Here is a 22,401-nt window from a genome sequence, read left to right on the forward strand (position 1 = left end):
CCAAAACACAGGTACCATGAAGTCCATGACAGACTGGAGCTCCTGTTGGTGTGGAAAGCTCTGCTAGAGAGATGCACTGCACAAACATTTGAGTGTCTTACTTTTCCAGGCATTTTCCATGCAGGACCTTTCATGTCAGGCCACACACATCATTCCTTCTACCTGCTGAAGACATCCCAAGGGGAGGTTTTAATTCTCAAGCAGTGCCTCATGCTCTGGGGTCCAAAGCCAGCTAAGTAGGCACTTGTGCATTTAGGGCTGTGTGTCCCCATGTCCACTTGAGTGGGATCAGACATTTGGCCTGGCACAGGCGTTGGTGGAGACATGAAGATCAAACCAACCTGCAGTTGATATCTAAGAAAACCAACCATGTGAAACATGGAAAACATGCTGGTTAAAAAAAAGGGGGGGGGGGCAAAATAACCCAGGAATAGTCACGATGGCATCCTCAGAAGCTTCTTCAAGATCTCTGAAACAGGAGGCCAGACCCAAAAGAGTTAACTAAGAAATTTGGGCCTGCAAACAAGTTACCAACATCCAAAATGATCTGTGCTCGTTCTGTTCTACTTACTGGACCAAAGCTTAAGAGAATAGTACAAGAACATGTAATAGGCCTAGAGGCAATAAATTAGAAATACAGCAGGATCAGGTAGACATTCGAATAGGAGAAATAGGCCTGGAGCCAGGGCTTTTTCTAAGCTTCAGTGAGCGGGTCAAGAACAATGGAAGAGAAGAAGGGTCAAGCCGAGGAAGATGAGTTTAAGACCCCAGACCCACCAAAATTGAGGGCCAAGAGAAGCACCTCCCAAGCCCTGCCTGAGCTCCACCTATACTCTGCCTATTATTAATATGCATAGATAGATGTTGTAATCACTTGAATATGCATTTAATCACATCTGAAAATTGTATAAAAGTGTTAATTCTCTGGAAAGCCTTCGAGCAAGTTTGTCCAGTACGAGCTGGCTTGCTCCCAACGTTGAATAAACAAATACCTTGCTGCTTAAAGATAAAAAGTCTCTGAGCAGTTTCTCGGACCAATTTTTCGGATTCATCTCCCAGATGAGAAGAGCTTTGTGGTGGTTCACTTTGGTGTCCGAAGAAGCTGTTAGCAAGAGAAAGGACTTTGTCCCTTGGTCACCTCAAGCTCCATGGACCAGGGCAGGAGCTCGCTACCTCCTTCCAGTCTGCATATCCAAAGCAAGAAAAGCAAGGCATCCAAAAGAGAGGGGACTTAAAAGGTAGCAAGAATACAAAAGCAAAACTAAATGACCCATAAATCACCACCTCCCAACCTCATATTAAAAAAATAGGGATAGTTGCACAGAAGACACCCTCGAGCAGGGGCTGGATGGGAGAAGAAAGGGAATTCAGCCTGCAAACACCAAATAAATTAAAAAGACAAATCAAACTGCCAGTCTCTAATGAGCGGCAAGACTGGCTCTCAGCTGGTCTCAGCTGAAGCCAGGGTGCCTCAGGAAAGTCTGGTGGATCTTTTGTGCACAAAGGCACCCATTTGACCCAGCAAATGTCCAGACATGGTGGTGGCATGGGCCCATCCTCCTTGGGGATGGCAGCACAGCTGCCTCTCTGCGGAGAGGTCATTTGGGATCCACATCTGGCAGCACAGGGTAGTCCAAGACCAGGTTTCTCCTCACCCTAAATTAAGCTGAACTTGCTTTAGTAGCTCTACCCAGGAAAGGTATCTCTGGTGAAAGCCACTTTCTCAGCTCTCCAGAAAATATCAGTTTGGGAGTTTAAATTCCTCTTCCTACCCTGGGCTGCTCCCATCTTGGCAATGCTGGTCCCAGAGGCTGAGGCCGCGACAGCATCTCCGAAAACAGAAAGACAACAATATATATACCTGTATTTCTGAAATACACCTTTTCCTTTATGAAATATCCCTGCTCTTGGAGATTTGATGATATCTTTTCAACACAGCTCTTCATAGGATGTGAAATAGAGCAAAGGGGCAAAGGTTGGCAAACAGTGGGAGCATGATCATTATGAAGTTTTAAAAAAATGTTTGTTTCTGGTTGCCTTTTTTGCCCTCCCCCCCCTTTTTTTTTAAATGTTAATCAACATCTTTCCTTCAATTTTTCATTGTCTCTTAGCAACTGGACAGTTTTGATCACAGGCAGCTTGGGTAAGGAGATAGGAAGTGATTTGGCAAACATGACATTCCATAAAGGTGACCTTCTCCTGCTCTGAATTTTCAGTCTGGGCAAATCTCTTGGAAAAAATTACATCCAACACTGGCCCCCAATTGTCCCATAATGCCACAACATGCAGGCAACAACCTTCCATTAGAAACCTCAATGTATTTATTGTTTCTCCTGGTCTTTAGGACTGCCCTCTGCTACGCACTGTGTGATGTGGAGCAGGAAGAGGGTCTCTGAGAGCTCATAACATCTGCAGAAGAGTGGGCACAGGTGTGTAACTGCTTCACACTTGTTCCTGCTCCGTGTGAGACATACAAGCAGGATTTGGGCCTGTGGAATTTCCCAGAAGTGGGATGTTATCGTACCAGGACTGCAGGCTCACAGCTCTGCCAAGACACAATAAAAAAGAGCTGTTTCATGGTGGAGGAATATGAGGAGCACATGTTTGGTCAAGCTGGTGGGCAACATTGTTCCTTCACCTCCCAAGGCTGGCTGGGCTCTGGTATGCCCATAAAAACAGCCCCCACTCCCTCCCCTTGCTGCGGGGGCAACAGAAAACCTTGATTTCATCCCATGCAATTAAAACAAACGGTTGCCACATGTAAATATTTGTGTTGTTACCCATCTCGCTTCATCCATGGGGCTCCTAAAAACAAACACCAAAATGCAGCCCTGGCCATTTAATTACAGTAGGGCCTGAGATGTGCTGCAGGCTGAGTGTCCTTGGTGCCTTCAGCAGCAGCCAAACCAGCAGGAACAGGAGGGCAAGGGGAAGACTAAGATGGGGCACTTCACAGGATCACAGAATCACAGGATATGCCAGGTTGGAAGGGACCCACAAGGATTATGGAATCTCCTGCACAGTCTTGATGGTTTTTGAATCAACACAGTGCTCATGGAGTGGTGCTGAACCTGCCCTCAGTGGTGTCTCTGTGAGAAGACCCTCTCCTTGCAGCCTCCCCAGCTTTCTTGCGGCTCCCACTGAGTGTGATGTTGTGGGGACCATCACACGTGTCCATGCAAAAATTAATGCTCCAGAGATGGAAACCCCATGTCTGACCTCTGAACCATCCTCCCCAGTGATGTATCCAAAGCCCTGGTCCTCAACATGTTTCTACCACCTGCACTTGTGAACTTTAGTGATCCCTGTGGGTCCCTTCCAACTCAGGATATTCTATGATTGAGCACAGGGATCCTCTCAGCCAAGGACAAATCCCTCATCCCCACTGAGCACCAAAGTGTTCTAGTGCTCATCCACACAGCTTGGACCCACAGGACTGGGTCCAAAGAGAGGAACAGCAGGGCTAAAAACACCCCTGGATGCCTGTGCCTCTAACCTGTGTGACACTTATGTATGAACTTCTCCATTATCCAGGTTTATTTCAGCTCAGCACAACATTACAAACTCAGGTCTATACTGTGCTTGTCTCCAGGGTTCTGACTTTTGGCATTTAGGAGCGAGGTGGATAATTATACAGGATTTTTTTCTTCCCCTGGGAAAAGACACAAAACCCAGATAATTTCTGGCTTTCCTTGGTGCCTGTCCAAGCAGAAGTTAAAGCTCTCACAGCAATTTCTAAAAGCCCCCCTTTAGATAACGCAGCGGCTGAGTTTCAAGGTTATTCTCAAGGGTGTAATAGCAGTATTTCTTCTTTACTGCACTACCAAGATCTGATGCACAGTTTCAAGAAGCTTTAGGACAACTTTAAAACTGGAAAGTGTTTTGTTAAAAGAAAAAAAAGAAAGAAAAAGAAAAAAAAAGTCCAAACCACCCTGTTAATTCCAGTCTGCTTTCTTTGTGCTGTTTTGAATAAGATAGAAAGCAAACTGGGAAAATTTAATTTACACCAGGGGAAAAAAAAAAGAATACTGCTATTCAAGAGAAAAAGAAAGTCTACACTGATACTGTTCCACTTCAACAATTATTTGTAGCATATCCCATATATATGTATGGGGTATATATACACATTTATATATATAAATGTTTTTCCCCTCGGGGCTTTCCTTTTAAAGATTTTTGCCTTTTCACATGTGAACTGTAAACAGACTGACAGATGGAATTCTTTTGTATAAACTGTTTCAGATACACTATTCTTCCATGCCTATGTCAGTTGTTTACAGTATCAAAAAGCCACAGATACGCCTAAAAGTAAGGAAAGTTGGAATTTCTGCCAAACATTTGGATACCATCCATCCTCAGAGGCTTGTACCCTCACTGCACCGGGTGGTGCTGAGGAACTTCTCACTTAGAGGCATCTCCACAAGTTGTGTGTCAGCAGGAGCCTGGGGGATCTTCAAAGAAAGGGCTGGGAGGGAAAAGAGGGGCAGTTTTGCAGACTGCAGGCCCCCAAATTTGCTGCTGCCAGTGTCTACACTTGTTAATGAGTGTCTAATAGACTGGTGGCTGCTGGGCTGGTGGTGGGAACATCTGGAGCTCTCCACGTGGGTGGTGCATGATCCCCATGGCTTTTCTTTCTTTTTTTTTTTTCTTATGTGTTTTCCCTCCTTGTTTTCCTGCCCTAAATGCCAGGCAAAGAGTCTAACCAGAATAACCATCATGGCTGGGTACTCAGGGATCTCCATGACTGTGACCCCTGGCATAAGAGTCTTTATCCACCTACTTTGGGCCTTTAAAGTGTGCAAAAACCCAGTCTTTGAACAGTCATCCCAAGGAGTTGTCTTCTAGGGAGAGCTTGTTGATTCAAGCTGTCTCAGCCAACAAACTTCTCAGGAACAGCTGCCCTGGGCAATCCCCAGCCTCATGGAAAAGCCGTTCAGGCAAGACTTCCATCTTCTTTGAACTCCATCCGTGGCACCTACCCTGAGAAAAGCTTCACCTGTGTGGACTTCAATCATTGAAAACACCTCCAAATCCTCTGTGCCACTTTTTTTTTTTTTTTCTCCAAACCATGCCATGGGTTTACATGGAAGAAGGGAAATGGCCACACATCTCCACCACCACCACAGGCCTGGGCTGTTGTGCACCAGAGTTAGACACCACTTCTGGTGGCCTGTTGCTCACAAAGGTTGGAAGATCCCTCCAGGTCTGGCAGAGCTTTGCAAAAACAAGATGCTGTGGTGGTCTAAGGATACATAGGTGGATGTGGGAGTATTCCCTGTGGGAGTAGTTGAATGCCTGCTGCTAGAGAGCCATCTGAGAGAAGGCATGGAAAGAGTCACCTTGGGAGGGAAGGGGAAGTTTGTTGAGGATGCCTGTATCCATCAGGAAGACCATTGTGCCTTCAGGTCTGTGGGACTGGGAGAGCCTGAAAAGTCCAGTCAGCTTTCAGATGGAAAATCCTCCCCCAATGTGATAAAAGAGAGGTCCCATGACAAAGGCATGAGTTTTTGAGTTTCAGGAAATTAGAAAAAAGGGCCTCTGAATGCCAGCCTGTATAACCAGTCCCCATAAGGCTCCCCAGGGATTGTCTCAGGGTCTGACCCCCTTCTTTTCCCAGAAGATGTGGTTTGGCAAAGATCTGAGGTTTGTTTACCAGGACATTTATTCATCCATTCAAATCTGGAGCTCAAAAAGGTACCTGCAATAAATGCTTAAAAAAAAAAAATCTTCGTAAATAAAACCAACGACAAACCAAGGAAAACAACTTCCAACTGGCCAACACATCCCACCCCTGTGTTTGCCATCCAAAGTTGTTCTGCATGAAGTCAATCCTGTGACCTCCACTGGATCAGTCAGGAGTTTGTCTGCAGGAACAGCAGCAATGCTCTGACTGGGGAGTTTGGATACAGCTCTGTCCTCTCCTGGCTGGACTGCCCAATCTTGTGGGCACCACCACAGACTGTCAGCTCAGCAGCTGCCCAAACATGGCAGGATGAAGGGCTTGGTCTGCTTGGACAATCAGGAAATCTGCCCTCAACATTTACTGGACAGGTCCAGCATCTTCTGAAAGCTAATTCTTTGTGCCACCATAATTATGTACAGCCACATTTCCACATTTCTAATGGGAAGAATACATTGCGATATTGGAAATATGGTGGCAGGAAATAAGGATGGGATCAAGAAATGCATGGAAAATTCAAGAACAGACTTGAGAACTTGGTCTTTAGGTCTCCATCCTACAAGGAACCAAGTCTCTCCAGGCTTTCTCCAGTCCTCTGCACTACAAATGCTTCAGCACTGGCTCATCCTTTGCAAAGTCTGGATCTATTCTCCTTTTCCATTCAAATCCTCAGCGGGAGTCCATCAGACCAGTCTTAAAGATTGTCCACTGTGGACTGTAAGCAGGATGGTAGGATGCATCCTGGAGCATTCCTGGGTCACAGTTGTGCTGCCTTGGTGAGAGAAGCCAGACAAGACTGACTGCAAAGAGGTGAACTCGGAGGATAGGAGGGAGCAAAGGAAGGTCAATAAGCAGATGGGGGAGGTATATTAATGGATCTGTGCTTTGCTGGAACATGGAGGAGTGACATGACTGTGCCAAGATCAGACTGGACTCTGGAGCTGAGCGAGTACCTTGTGGGTTGTCCCTTAAACAGAACCCGCCGCGAACCCACACTGGCACAGGTTGCCCAGGGAAGCCGTGGCTGCCCCATCCCTGGAAGTGTTCAAGACTAGGTTGGATAGGGTGGAAGGTGCCCCTGCCCTTGGAACAAGATGATCTTTAAGGTCCATTCCAACCCAAACCGTTCTGTGATTCCATGAATGATTCTCACCCTGTGGGATTAAACTGTTTCTTTGCACCTCCCCTTTGCAGGGGGCCCATCAGCAGGTCCTGTCCCTCCTCCTCTGCTCACTGCTGGTGCTGCTGTGAAAAACACGCACACCCCAGCACCTTCCCAAAATACAGCTGAGATGGGAGCGAGGGATCTGGGGGCTACGCTGCTGGAAGGACGAGGGCATCGCAGAAATCCCAGTTGTACAAACAGTCTCTCTGGAAACTGTGGCTCTGAGATGGAGAACACCAACATGAGGGTGTGTGGGGCTTTGCTGGCTCTCCCTGCCACACAGGCAGCACTCAGCTACTTGTCCAGGCAAGCACAGGCTCCTCTGGCTCCAGGGGAATAGGGCTGTTCTTCACTGAGCTCGGGCTGGAGCTGCTGCTCCTGAGGTCCATGTAGCCATGGTGAGCTCTGTGGTCATGTAAACATTACACAACCACGAGCCCCCGCTGTCTGAGGGCAGTGGAGGCACCACCGGGCTCCTCCTCTCTGGACTGCTCTTCCTGGGGGAGTGCAGCACTCTGTGAAGTCATGACAGCAAACTCCAGAGATGCCGGTGAGCCTGTGGCATGCTCTGAATTATACTCACATTGCTGAGGGGATGGGTCACATTTTTGGGAATCCGCCCTGACCTCCTCTGGTGATGCTCTGGCTTCCCGAGGATGGAGACATGGAACAAATAGATGCTTCTTGCCCAGCCTTCAGTTCCACTCAAGGAACTTTACAGCACTGGGTGATTAACAAGCTCCTGAATGCTTGGAAACGGAGAGGACAGACCTCCCGGAGGTGTGGTGAGGACAAGGTGTGGGAAGCACACTCTGGGGGCAAGGGGGCAGGAAGCAGGAGGAGACAGCGCTCTGGATCTCCCCCACCACTTCTGAAGGTCAACCTCTTGGAGACAACAGGACCATCCCCAGCACTAATCTCCTTGGTGTGCTCCTTGCCTCGAGGGCAACTTGGTTTGCAGGTAAGACCACAGCCTTTTCCGTGATGGGGAAAAACCTATGGATGTGTTATTTTCTGCACAAAAACCCACCTCCTCTGCTCGGAAAAAGGAAGAATCCTGTCCTGTAGCTAAATTTAAGACAGATCAGCTGATGGTCCCTCAACTATTTTGCCACCTACAAGTACCAAGTTATTAACTTTCGCTCTGTAGTTTTCTTTGGAATTTCAGTTTAAAATATAGGAAGAAAAAAATTGTACATGGGCAGCTGTAGCCCCTTCCAAGGAGCTGCTGGTTGCTCTGGTGGGAAGCTTCTCAAACAAGCTGAGGGGAGGCAAAGCAAGGTGAAAACAACTTTGTTTGCCCATTTTTGTCCCCTGGTAGCTCCTGGGAGGAGAGGGGAAGCTGTAGTAGAGCCATGGCCAGCTGGGTGGAGAGGGGCAGAGCATCATGTTGAAGGACAGAGCCTTCCCACAACCTGGAGTTGGGCCTTCCTTTGCCTTCCGGACCCGGCACAGCTCTGCAGACGGTTGAACAAACGCAAAACACCCTGTGAGACACAGCCAGTGAGAGCTGGGAGTGCTCTTTGTGAAACAGGAATACGATGGGCAGACCTTTTACCGCCTATTGGAAACAGATTTTTGCTTGACACACAAGCGTAGAAGCGATTCCTCTGGAATAAGAGCCCTGACCAAGGCTGGGCGACAGAAAAGGCTTTCCAGAGAGTTGTGGGGAGGAAGGAAATCCACCCGTGGGACAGACGATATTGTCTTTTGTTTGACTTTGCAATGCTGGTCGTTGAATGCTTTTTTGATTTCACAAGAAATTTCTGGGGTTTGTAAACTTTCTTCAGAGATTTTTTTTTCTGGGAAAAATGGAAACCGAGCTCAGTGTTCTCCTTTTCCAAACAAACCGCTCGACATTTTCATTCAAATAAAAATTTTCCACGGATAGCAATGGGTATTTCTCAACTGGTTTCACAAGCATGGCAGGTGCTGTGTTACGATCTAGATAAAATTTGTGTTTCAGCAGCAGGAACTCAGGTCAGAGCCCCTTACTGATAGACTCTGGGTAGCAAGAGACAGCTTCGAGCTCTGAGGGCTTCACATTCAGAACAGAAACAACAAAAAGCAAGAGAAAAGAGAAAAATACTATAAATGTGCTTTAACAGATGGGCACTGAGGTGGCAAAAGATGAAATGGTTCATTTGACATCAGGATCACAGGAAAACTAAGCCAAAAAGAGGAACTGAATCCATCCCTCTTGGAAGTCTCAGCACATATCTTTAACCACAGCCCATCCTTTCCCTCTGGTGCTATTGACTTTTGGTCAAGCCTTTGCTCTTCTCTATGGGATGGCACTTGGTGCAGCACTATTTGCTGAGGATCAGATCCCTTACTGGAGTGGCTCTTGGCTGATTCATCGAGTTCATCACCTGGCACATGGGCATAATACATGATGCCTTCTTGTACTCACTGATCCCTCCTAGAGAGACCCAGAATCCTGGTGAAGCTTTGGTGTAGGAAATGCTGACAGAGATCTTAGGCTTGTCCACTGACACAGTAATAATAATAATAAGATTAATAATAACAACAACAACAACAACAAAAGCAGACCTGGATCTCAGTGGCTTTCCCTGGCACCTGCATCCATGATTGGAGGGATCCTGCAGTGGATCAGAACACCCATGGCAGTGTCACCTCTGCAGAGACAAGGAAAACAAGGAGTTTATCCTTAATTTGGTAAGCCAGGAAGATACTTGGGCTAGGTTTCATCCCACCTGGCAGGCTGGTGGAACACTGGCAACACTCCTTTGACCATAATGGAAAGCATATACAACACATGACCAAAATCTGGAGATTTACAATCATTTTGCTTCCTGTGGCAGCACAAATCATGGGATGGCCAAGGCAGCTGAATTTCTTTGTTCTCCTGTGTTTCTTGCAGCTGATGGACAAGTTTCAAGGGTCAAATGCAGGGTGTGGTGATGGGGAAGAGCCACTTGCTGTGACCCCAGGAGCAGTGGATGCTTCTGGGAGGGAAGGGCTTGGGAAGCATGGTGGCAATGGGGCACATTGCCAAGCTCTGCTGGGCCTGGCGTGCAGAGAGGGCTGGGATTAGGGCTGGAACTCTCAGCATTTGGGCCATTGTGCAATGCTGGGCAGCTGGAGGGTTTCACTTTTCAGAGGGGAAAAGAAAATGTGAAAAACTAGAACCAGAAAACTCTTTTCTTCCCTCCTTTTTTTTTTTTTTTTTTTTTTGGACCTATCCAGAGCTTTCCACAATGCTAGTGATTTAAACCAGGCCTGGAATATGAATGCAACCCTAATATTTCTACCTTACTCAGTTACATTGATGAGTCAAGGACCTGGCTGGGGCTGAAATGTCTATGCACAGGCTATGGCTGAAATCTGCCCTTGCAAAGACACCTTGTCAGCCAGGGCTGGATCCAGGATGTTAATAATGTTCTGTCCTTCTGGCTAATTCTGCAAGCATGGAAAAGAGAATATGAACCTAATTTAAAATCTAGACATGCCTTCGGCTCTGGGACAGAGAATACAAAGCTAATTTCAACAAAGGGTGAAGGGAGATGTACGCGGGCACATCCTGTACTCTGTATCCAGGGCGAGTCTGGCCTTGGAGCTGATTTCTTGGGACATTCAAGCCATTTTTAGGGGAGGTTGCATCCCAGCACAGGGGCTGAGAAGGGGAACCAGTGTCTGGGGTGCAGGTGAAGCATCTTGAGTGCTGGCACCCCTCTCTGTCCGGAATTGGAGGCAGCAGCAGGGAGAGCTACTGGTGTCTCTTCACAGTTAAAAGGACATAAATGTGTTCTAAACCTAAGCAGGGAGCAGAGGAGTCCCACAGTCGAACAACTGCCTGGTGCTGGGAGCAGGCACTGGGCTTTGCTCTCTGCAGCCCAGCCAGAAACCCTTAAAACGGCCTCCTCTCCCTTTTCATCCCTGATCCACATCTTCTGCCTTCTCACAGACTCCCCTCCTCCACCCCCCATGCCAAATAAATCTCCTTAGAGTTTAAATAAATGCTGTAGTGTCCTAAAAGTCTTGCAGACTTGGAGAGAGAGGGGGGAAAAAAAAAAAAGAAAAGAAAAGGTATTAAACCTGAAAGAGAAATAGTAGATGTGCATCTTCTTCCCTTTGGTCTCTCTGAAGGCTATTAAGTGATGCAGGGTGACTGTGGACAGGTACATGCAAATAATAGGATCAAGGCAGCAGTACAAAGGTTTGTCTCCCAATCTTAATGCAGGTGTGGGAGACACAAACCAGGTGGCTAAAAGGCTCCTTTGTTTGAAGCTGTCAGGAGGAGAAGCTGATAATCTCATGCCTCATCCCTAAACTCTCTTTCAGCCGTGTCAAGGCATCTCCTCACATCAGGAAGTCTGCAATGACATGGCTATGTGCTAAGCTCAGTTAATGTGGTCCGAGGTTTAAACACTTCAGGTTGAAAGTGGATAATTGGTGGTAGTGGATTTTAAAAGCTCACACAGGTGCCTTTGAAAAGAGGTCAGGAGTCAAGTGCATCTCTCCTATGAGAAATGGTGAGCCTTTCCTAAGGAGATCAAAATTCTTCCACGGAGAGCCCCAGGGCCTTGTAGGAACTGTTATTAATTTAGTTCTGTATGTTCCAAATAATGGAAAAACGATACCACATGTGTGCAGGCCGAGGAAACGGGGCACGTTCGCTCCGGATAGATAAGCTTTCACCTGGCAATCCCGGATCCTTAATTAAGTAATCCCCTCTCTGCCCGGGCAGGAGCAGCACAGGAGCTGCCATCAGTGGGGGTCTCCTGAGCCAGAGGAGGCACTTGGTGCCAAGTGAGGCTGGGGATGGCATGACTTCAGCTCAAAGGGTGCCCGTGGGGGTGAGGACAGAACCTCAGAAAGCAACTGCCTGGGGGGGCTGGGGGGCTGCGAAGCCTCTCACCGGTATTTTCCAAGGAATCTGAGCACCCAGGGTGCACCTTTGCCCCCACGGGCTGCTGCAAAGCAAACACCACAATTACCGAAGCAAAGCACACCTTTCTAAAAGACAACTGTCGGTGCCATTTTCTCAAATTGTGCTTAATTAGCGCAAAGCTGGAGGAAATTAACGTCCAATTATTTTCTTACGGGTAGGGTTTTTTTCTCGTGTGTCGGCCGCAGGAGACAAACCTGCCCGAACACGCAGCACATGAAAGAGGCTTTTGCCCACAGCAGATCGGGTTGCAAAGGCCCCACACTCACACCCAGCAGAGCCCTGCACCTGCCCAGAGCAGGGGGGAGTTTAACAGGGCCAATAAAGATGAAAATGGCATCGTTATTACTCGTTATTTGCATTAAAAGTGCAGTTTGCCCTGTGTTTCTGAGTGGTGACTGTTACCAGTTCCTAACTCCGCTGCCAGACTTCACCCATACCCACAGCTCCTTTGATTTGAAGGCCATATTCTTTGCCTTTTTGGCTTGTGCATCACAAATAAGCACACAGAAGGCAAGGTGTCACATGAGAAAGAGCTTGTTTGAATTATGAGAGAGGACAAGGAATTTGCTCCTTGAAAATACTCAGATGAATTTGTTGATATATTTTGAATGGGATGATGGAGCATTTTTATCTATCCACTCCTGCTGGCTGGATGCTTTGTGAGCAGGTGCTCATTTAGCCAACAAAGATGTTCAAATAAAATAGCTGTTCCCACCCTTCTTAAATTTTTGTGTCTGGTTGTGGCTGGGGACAATTTGGGAAAGATTACCACTGGTGAAAACATGTTATTTATTTGTTGTTGTTATTATTATTATTTGCTATAAACTTATTTGTGTGACAGTAGCAAGTCAGAGGGTCTGAACAGACACAGCAAAAAATATGGTCCCTCCTCCAGAAGCTTTAAATTACCACAATTCCCCATCCACTGAATGGTGGCTCAGAGCTCATCCATTTCATTTTAATTTTACACAGCATAGTTTGAAACTGAAAACTGGAGGGAAAAAAAAACCAAACAAAATTAAGCCTTTACCTTTGCAGCATGGGAATTTTGGAAACACTTCTTTTTCATTTAGTTTCTTCTCTGAGAAGCAATTAACTTAATGCTTTAATAGAATGGTTTGGGTTGGAAGAGGCTTTAAAGATCATCTCATTGCCACCCCCTGCCGTGGGCAGGGACACCTTCCACTATCCCAGGTTGCTCCCAGCCCCATCCAACCTGGCCTTGGCCACTTCCAGGGATCCAGGGGCAGCCACAGCTTCTCTGGGCAACCTGTGCCAGGGCCTCACTCCCTCACAGCCAAGAATTCCTTTCCAGTATTCCATCTATCCCTGTCCTCTATCACTGTGAAGACATTCCCCCTTGTCCTGTCACTCCAGGCCTTGTCCAAAGTCCATCCCCAGCTCTCTTTTAAAAAAAGTTTCCCTCTTGGCAAAATGATCTTTCCTGAAAGGAACAAATATCTCATTCAAAGACATTTCCCAAGCTCTGGTTGTAAGGAAGTTAAGAACAGCACTTTCCCTCTTTTTATTGATATTGTTTGTTGGTGAAATGGCTTAATGGCTGCAGGGTCAGTTGACAGATAGGAGGTAACATTGTTCTTGTCCTCCAGCGAATGTAGGGTTTGGCATGACTTCAAAATAACCCTATTGTTTGTCATCTTCTCAAAATACACTATAAAACCCCTGTTAAAAGGAAAGATAACGTTTTCTAAGCATAAGTCAAGTGCCGGGTTGCCTTTTTTTTAAAGCTGCTTGATGAGAATTAATGGTGTTGGATCTCCTGTTTTAAACACATTTGGCCAGGTTTTCTGGAGGCACCTAATTTATCTTGAGGCTCTTTCATCTATTATCTAACTGTGAGCTTGTTCGTAGCTCATCAGCCATCCCCATTTTGACAGGGGGCCTTGTGATGAGCAGCCAACAGCGCGGAGTGTCGGGGCCGTGCGTATCTCTGGCAGGAAGGTGATGGGAAAAGTTTAACCTTCTGCCACTCCTCCCAGCACTCACCAGACCCAAAAATAGAGCCTTAGATCATCGTGTGTCCTGCAAAGCCCTTCGATGTGGTTCCTGCATCCCAGTGTCAAAGCAGATCCACGCCGGATCAGGTCCATTGAATGGGCAGATCGTATCCTCGGCCCCCTGAGAGAGATCGGGATGTTTGGGGAACTTCCTCTTGTTGAGGAGACAGAGAATTGCTTCGGCCAAGGCACAGACAGTGTCCATGGAGCCATCAGGAAAGACAAAAAAGCAGCAGGAGTTTTGAAAAAAAAGCCAAACCACCTTATCTAATAAGGGTGGGAAATAAAGAGCTTATGTAACAGAGCAGTTTTTCCACAGTTCAGACCCCAGCAGGAATTATCTGGTACATGATTCAGGACCATTGCAGATGTGCAGATTTTGGGCGTGAGCTCCGAACCCATTCTGGAATCAGCCAGAGGAGTTTTGCACAACACGGACGTCGCCTTCCTTTTTTCTGCTGTCAGCATCGATGTACGCGAGCGCTCGGAGCAGCAGCCACGGAGCTGCTGGAAAGTTTGTCACCATAACACTGGCTGTTTATGCTTTGTGTGGATGAAAAGAACAGCTTTCTTCAATTAGGCTTTGTGCTTCAGCTGGCAGGCGGGTGCCGATTGTCTGGAGCTCCACCTCCCCGCGCAGCTTCTCCCGGCGAGCCGAGGGATGCCACGCTGGTGATCGGTTCTGCTCACGGTGGGCAAAATGGGCCACATCCAGCTGGCAACAAAAACCACGTGGATCCAGTTGTATTGACCACTTTGGCCTGCTGGAACTTTCGAGTCACAGAATCGCGGAATGGTTTGGGTTGGAAGTGACCTTGAAAGGCCACCTCGTTCCACCCCCTGCAATGAGCAGGGTCTTCTTTAACTAGACCGGGATGCTCAGAGCCCCGTCCAACCCGACATTAAATGGGGCATCCACCAGCTCTCTGGGAAACCTCTGCCAGTGCCTCACCACCCTTAGAGCAAAAAATTTCTTCCTTATACCTCATCTGTATCTACTCTCTTTTAGTTTGAAACCATCACCCCTTTTTTCTCTCCTTTCTTAATGCCTTTCCTCTTTAGTCCCTGCTCCATCCACCTGCAAGCAGTTGACACACTATGGAGAATCCTGCTGGTTCCTAACAAAGTGTTCAACCTCATTTTAAAGCCCGTGGTGGTGTAGGGCCAGCAGACTCTTTCCATTGACTCGGGCAAGTTTTGAGTAAGTTGCCTGGATACCTGGCTATGCAACAGAGCCCGTGTGACCGGCCGACAGATACCTCTTTAATAAGAAACAGTGCACGGGAAGGGAACTGCCTCGATACCAGTGTGGGTTTATAAGACACTGATTGCTCTGTGTCAGGCAGTTTTGCAGACTGAGGGAATTTGGAGGGGGTTTATGGCTTTTACCGGAAGCCGAGAGCAAAGCCATGGCAAGGAGTCAAAATGCAACACCCATGGCAGCCCTTCACAGGGAAAACCGACTTATAAAATAGGATCTAGAGAATTCTGGGATTTTGCCTTGGAACTCTTTTACAGTGAAATGTGTTTTCTGGGTCAAGCCATGACAGAGAAAAAGTGATGTGGAGACTTCCTGATGAATGAATGAATGATGATTTATAATCATTAAAACCAAGAGTACATCTTCACACCCAAGCAGGTGCACATGCCATGCCAATAGCTCTCTGTTGTTTGTCATCTCTCCTTTTCTATTTGCATTTTTTACCATCATCACCCTACAAAGGAAGGGATCACAGAGGATATGGTTCCCTGTTCTGCCTCCTGCCAGGGGTTCAGAGACCTCTAGAGTCACATTGTGACCTTGGGCTGTCACACAGCTGATCATCCTCTGCAGAAGCCAAAGATGGTCGTGGTGGCTGTTTGCACGTGCCAGAGAATCACCCATGGAGAACAGATGAATACCCAAGGAAATATCACTGTGTGAGTAATCTGGTCTTCCAGGCCAGATTCCTACATGTCCCCAACCCATTCCTCCAGCATGTGCTGTGTGGGACCACAGAGCTCAGGTGGTAAAGCATCACCTGCTGCACTCACAGCCTCCAAAGTTAGGATTAAAACCCAGCCTAAGATACATCTCCAGGGGGCATGGTGAGGACTGTGCCCAAACTCAGCTGCTCAGGGGGCCACACCCTCACCCAGATGCATCATGACCTGCCAAGCCTGAGCTGAGAGCCCATGGAAAGATAGGTATGAGGAAGAGCAAGGAGAAATAGGACAGGAAGCCTCACATAGGGGAAATGTCTTAATTAGAGAGAAACTAGGCTGTTTTCTTTCCTGCACATCTTCTGTGCTGACTCTCTTAGCAGGGCTCTACCCAGCTCAGAGAGGTCTGGGGTGGGTGAGCAGTGAGTGGTGTTGGTGCATGAAAAGGTAGCAAAATTGTGACTCAGAAGGGAGCACTACTAATTCATGGAACTTGGAGGTTAATTGTAAGTCATTTCCCATGGAATAAACACAATCACCAACCCTTTAAGACCCTGCTCAGCCTCAGAAAAAAAAGAACTGGTCTTCATACTCTGAATTCAGACTGATTATTTAATTATTTTCTTTCAGACTCAAAATATATCTTAATAATAATCAAGGCAGAAACAATGGCCCATTCATGGGTGCACTCAGCTCTCCCTTGTCCTGACTCCAAATGGGCATTGCTACTGAGAACTGCACTGACCCAAGTCTTGGCAGACTCAGGTGCAACATCCTTCTCTCCTGGGGATTTCCAGTCTAACCCTGAGCCAGGTAATTGGGCAGCTAAATCCCTTTAAAAGTCTGGGCCTTTTCCTCAGTTCCTCCACTGTAATTCCTCTTCTCACAGGTGGGTTGTGAGATTAAACACATGAAAGACTCGGAGGCACCATGATGAGACCCATCTGACAGAGAGATCAGCAAACCTCCAAATAGTGGAGGGCAGCCGAGCTAGAAAATGCCTTAGATTTTTCTACCCGACAGCAGGATGGCCTTGTGGATAATTGATTTCCCCCTCGGAAGGCTTGAAGTGTATTTTTAGGGAATGCAAACATTTTTTTTTTTACTCCCTTTTTTTTTTTCCCCCCCCAAAAAAAAAAAAAAAAAAAGGCTTTTCCTACACAGGGGCCTGGCCAGCTGCTCTGAAAATTCAAGGAAAAAAAAAGCCTCATTAACTTCCCCAAAAGCCTTAATTGTCCCATTTATTTCGAGGCAGTAGGAAAGCCCATCTTTCAGTGGCTCCCTCGACCTGCTTACAACTCACCGTAATCCTTTTCATAATCCCCAGGAATGCCGATCGCTCCGGCGGAGTTTGATTCTCCTTGCTGATGAATCGCAGGGTATTTTATATCCTCTTGTCACAAACCCCTTCTTCTTGCCTTTTACTCTTTCAGCAAGGAAAGTCACTTTTATGTTTTATGTTACCCCCACCACCAGCGGCTTTTTTCTCTTAGGTACACAAAAGCAAATGTTCTGGAAGCTCTTTAAAATACCTGAGAAACTGGTAGTAAATGAGTAATTTCCTGTTGTTCTAACCTTTTTTTCTTTTTCAGCTGAGTAGTTATCTTAGCTTGCTATGTTAAGATAGTTGCAGGATCTTCAGTGTTTGTGTGGATAAACATTATCTCAGCTCATTCCTGAGCTGATCAAACTGATTTTATAAACAGCCTTTCATAGCGGGGGGGGGGGGGGGGAAGGATTGGTTTGAGGTTTTTTTTTTTTTTTTTTTCTTCTTTTTTTTTTTCCGGGAGTCCTCTGGACAGAAGTTTGGCGGATGCTGGCATGGGAGGGGGGGTGGTGGAAACTACTGTATGTGTGTTTGCGTTGCAGTAACTGCAAATCTGTCCGTTCCAATCTTTTTCGAGTTAGCACACTGGGCAAACTAGGTGGTTTTGGAATGACCTCATCCCAGGATCTCGGCAGAGAACAGCCTGTGTGCACAGCGGAGTCTGGAATGCAAGCGGGACCTCATTCATAAACTTCCTTACCATTTCTTTACACTCAAAGGCAGGAATAGAGAGGAGCCAAGACAAGCAGGAATGGTGTTCCGGAGTGAACCAAGTGGGAAAATATATAGATGAGCTTTTTTAGTTTTATTGTGTTATTGAATCGAGATACTTTTCACCATCTGCAGGAGGCTTTTGGTGGTAATACATTCGTTCTCTTGGATTAGACCAGAAACTTTATTAAGCTTATTTCTTTTCTTTGTTTTAAAGTTATTTTGGTGACAACACCTCCATTTTCTACCACCTGCCCTGTTTCTCTCAACATACACACTCGAAAAATGTGTTATGAGCAGGGGTGGCAAGAAAACCATAGCTCAGAGGCCTTAACGCAATTACAGAAAGTTTTTAATTAAAACTGTTGAAAAGCAAGGGGAGAAAAGCAATTAATTTTTGCATTTTTTGTGAAGAAAATCACCTGAAGTCTTCGTCATCCTGAACTAGGGAAGCAGGTTATTTGCCAGCTGTGAGCAGTAGGTATGGGCACATGAGCTCATCCTGCTGTGCTGGAGCCAGGATGAGGTACATTCAGACCGCAAAGTCTGGCTGGGACACTCCTGGTCTCTCCACCTGGATCCTTGGTGGCATTGGCCAGAGGTCACCAAACAAGGCAGCGTCAAATCTGGGGTCCTCAGGCATTTCCCTGGTGGGATACAGCATAATTTAGACACATTTGGAGCTTCGGCCAGCTGTGAGCCCCACCATGCTAAGCAATAGTTTCACTGCTTTTAAGTCCTTCTTGTCAGCTTGGCAGCAAAAATTGGGCTGGATGATTATTGCAGTCATTGGAAGGATTTTCTGTGGTCTAATATAAGTGCAACCAAGGAACTCTGGCATGTGCCTCCAGCAACTTGGATTTCCAATTGGTCTTACTTTTCAGTGCTGGACACTCCCAGGAGGCACTTAGTTTCCAAGGGAAGATGACAGTGGGTGTATTCAGTCCAACACAGCTGTAGGTACGGTACAAACATGCAATTAGAGACAGTTCCTGCCCTGGAGAGCTTGGAGTCTAAATAGACAAACAGATCATCTCCAGATGGAAGGGGCTTAGGTTGAGTTGGTGGGAGAGCGAGAGAGTGCGTGGCACTACTGCTGCTGGATGCACACAGATGGTCAGAAGGAAAGGGGAGAGATAAGTGCCTCAGTTGTTGCATAAAGAGTGGGGAGCTCAGATTTCCTGCAAAGAGCCCGCAGGGGTGGGGTGAATACGTGGTGGTTACTGCAGGGCTCGTTATTGCAAAGGATGGGAAGAGCTGGAGGAGGGAGGAGAGGGGAGAAGGAAGGAAGTCCGTTCATAGCAGCTCCCTCTGAAATGCAGGGGAGATGCCAATACGTGGTGGTGAAGAATGGATGTGATTTAACTTTATTAGACACTTGGGAATTTGCTGTGGAAAGAAGGATTGATGGAGAGGGCATGAGTTTTGGCCAGCCTGTAAATGAAGAGCGCAGTGGTGAAGAGCTTTTCCACCTCTCACCATCACCAACGTGGAGAAGGGGACTCATGTCTCAAGACCAGTGGGTGGATTGCAGAGGGGGGATCACACAGACGTGTTCATGGAGCAGAAATCCACCAAAGGGAACTACAGGCAGTCATGTCTGGCTCAGAAAGTCCCTGATCCACAAATATTAGGGAGCTGAGTAGGTTCTTAGGGGCCGTCGTATAAATCTCGTACCCTTCTGCAGGCTCGTAGAGGTTTTGGTCACTTCCAGAGACAGGATATTGGACGAGTGAGACCTCTGGCCTGATCCACTGGATTGCTCTTGCAGTCCTGTTCCCTGTCATTTGCTCTGCCTTGGTCCCTTCAGCCTCCCTTTTGAGGGAATGCAGCTGAAGTGAAGAAACCACCGGGTTGCCTGGGAAAACTTCTGAGTATTTATTTCATACCACAAGCACTGTAGGTGGCTGTAAGGTTTGGGAGGATGTAGATGAGAAGGATTTGTAGGGAAGTACTGAATTTCCAGTGGCCAGAACAATAAAGAATAATAAGAGAGAGGCACCTCTCCAAGTAGATGTAGGCCTTCACCAGAGTGGGACAAGGAGCAAAGCATCCACCAGTCATCAAATGCCACATGGATCTGTGCTAATTCCAGGAATTCACCACCAAACATGGGAAAACTACAGTATTTAACTTGGCAAGAGGTGAGCTGATTTAACTGGTATAGCAGAAATGTGGTTGGGCCACATAAATCAGTGGGCCACAAATTACACAGGAAATTTGGGTCTAGGGTTGAGGAAGGTGGGAAGATGAAGGAATTAAACCTGATACCATTTAAATATTGCTTCAGGGTAGAGATGACCTTGCTGTAAATCTTCTTGGGTTTCAAATTCCCTATAAAATGTGCAGGAATACATGGGCAAGTCACCCTTTTCCAACTGATATCTGGTGACACAAAGAGCAGATCTGGAGCAGGCAGGATGAAAGACATGGGAGTAATCACAGCTGTTTGCATCAAAAGAAAATTATACTGAGGAAGGATGATTTGGATATGATGAATTCATCTAGCCAATCACCTACCCTTTAGCTGGGCTAACTTTCTAGCAGGAATATTAATGGGTTGAGAGTTCTTACAAGTTACAGCTGCCGTGAGACTCATGAACAGGTTCACTGACAAAGTAACTGGCTCAACCCATGTTCCATGCCCAGGTATATGTAGAGTGCTCTGTAAGCACTTGGTCAGTACCAGCAAAACTTTTCTCTACTAGAAACAGGAGCTTTACCTATTTCTAAAGTTGGACTCACTGCCTTCAGACTTTGGTAAGTCGAATATTTTAGGCTAAGAAGGAATAATTATGATCAACTAAGTCAGATTTTGCAAGGCAGAGGTTGCTTTGCAAAGCAGAGGTCGTAAAAACCAGTAAGGACAGAATGAAGGTGTAAAGTGCTTCCTTTAGAAAGACATTCAGTGTCATTTAAAAAACCTGCATAGCTGAAAATACATCATTCTAGGAAAATGAAAAATATACACTCCCTGGTTTTGGTCAGAAACTTGTTTAGTTGCATTTTACAGCTAATGGATCATCTTGTTTGTTTGTTTCCTTGTTTGCTTTTCTTCTAGTATATTCAACTTTCCATCTAGCCCATAAACCTGTTCCATCCAGTCTAGATTGAATATCCAACTGCCTTGTGATTTGACTAAGCTGAGCTAATTCTCATCAGATGATTTGAAACAACCTGATCCAACTTCTTCAGATACCTTGGCAGTTGCAAACTGATCTCTACCTACTTGCAGCTTGCCTGGGATCACTTCTGATAATTCAGATCATCTGTGATGTCTTTAGGGACTGATCCAAGTTCTGCTAAACCAGCATAAAGGTTTGCCCTGATCTAACAGGCTTTGGACCAGCCTCTCCAAGACAGCAGGTCATATATCTGACTAAAGGTAAAAGGTTTTGGCTAAGAGCCTACAAAATGCATTGTAATACAAGCTGGGGATAATCAGAAGACAAATTTTGTGTATGTGCAAAGTATTAGTGCCCTTAATGATAAAATGCTCGTGCCTGACATAATTTTTGGAAGAGACTTGGAAACGGCAGGCTCGAGCTACTTCTCACATGGGAATACCTTGCAGGCAGTAAAAAGCAGATGGAAAAGATCAGCATAAAGGGAATGAAGTGCTCTCCATGCTACAAACCCCAGGATCTGTGGATGCAAACTACTGCCACTTTGGTAATAACTGTCTGCCCCTAAACAGGTATCCTCACAACACAGGAAAAGCTTTTCCTGAGAGGAGAGGCCTTGCAGTGTGGAGCACATTGAGGTGTCAGCTGAACCCATTCAGGCAGCACGTCTGGGCAATCTGCTGGTCCTCCCTCAGGAGGTGCTCCACTCCTTCCCTGAAAACCAGCACAATGCCAAGGACCACAGATCCGTGTGGTTCAGTCATCTGTGCAGCAGGACACAGCAAAGGCAACCTGGTGCCTGGCTGGTGTCCAAGGGAGATCATTCTCCCACCAGCTTTGGCAAGGTCATGGGCAGGCACCTGAGCACACGGGGAGAGAAACAGTTTTGCTGTGCCCAGATCCTGCTCAGCTCTATCACACCACGAGGACTCGTGCCTGGGTGATGCTGCAATGCAGGATGCACCTTTATGAGCTGCAGGTCTAAAACCACAGAGTAATTCAGCCAAGAGAGCACCAGGACAGGAGGAAATTGTGGTGCAACACAGAAAAGGTCTGTCTGCACTGTGGCACTCGGTTCATGGTTTTGGCAGAGCCCTCTCTATCAGCAGCATTTCCTAATCACTAAACAGATGGGCTGAAAAATCACTTTGTGATATAGAATGGGCTGCGAGGAGAAGCATATTCTTAAACCAAAGCATAGGATGTTCAATCAGAGTTCTTCCAGAGGGCTGTCCTGTCTGGGGCCCAGCTGACCCAGCAAATGGGTCTGTCTCCTTGTTCCTGAAGTGCATGTTCCCTGAAAAGCTCACATGGCCATCACAAAATGCTCCAGCCCTTCTCTGTACCCCAGAAGGTGGCAGAGAGTTGGTAACTGCCCCTCACCTGTAGTGTCACACCCTAGAGATGGGATGTTATGACAGTTAAAGTGGTTCTACAACCATTATTTGATTTTCTTCATGTATCCAGCCAGCACAGACATGTTAAACTGACCTGTTCAGTGCACCAGTTCACACTTGGTGGTAGTACAGGTTTCTGT

The sequence above is a fragment of the Corapipo altera genome, unplaced genomic scaffold, assembly GCF_003945725.1.
Source record: "Corapipo altera isolate COAL_440 unplaced genomic scaffold, ASM394572v1 169, whole genome shotgun sequence".
Classification (NCBI taxonomy): domain Eukaryota; kingdom Metazoa; phylum Chordata; class Aves; order Passeriformes; family Pipridae; genus Corapipo; species Corapipo altera.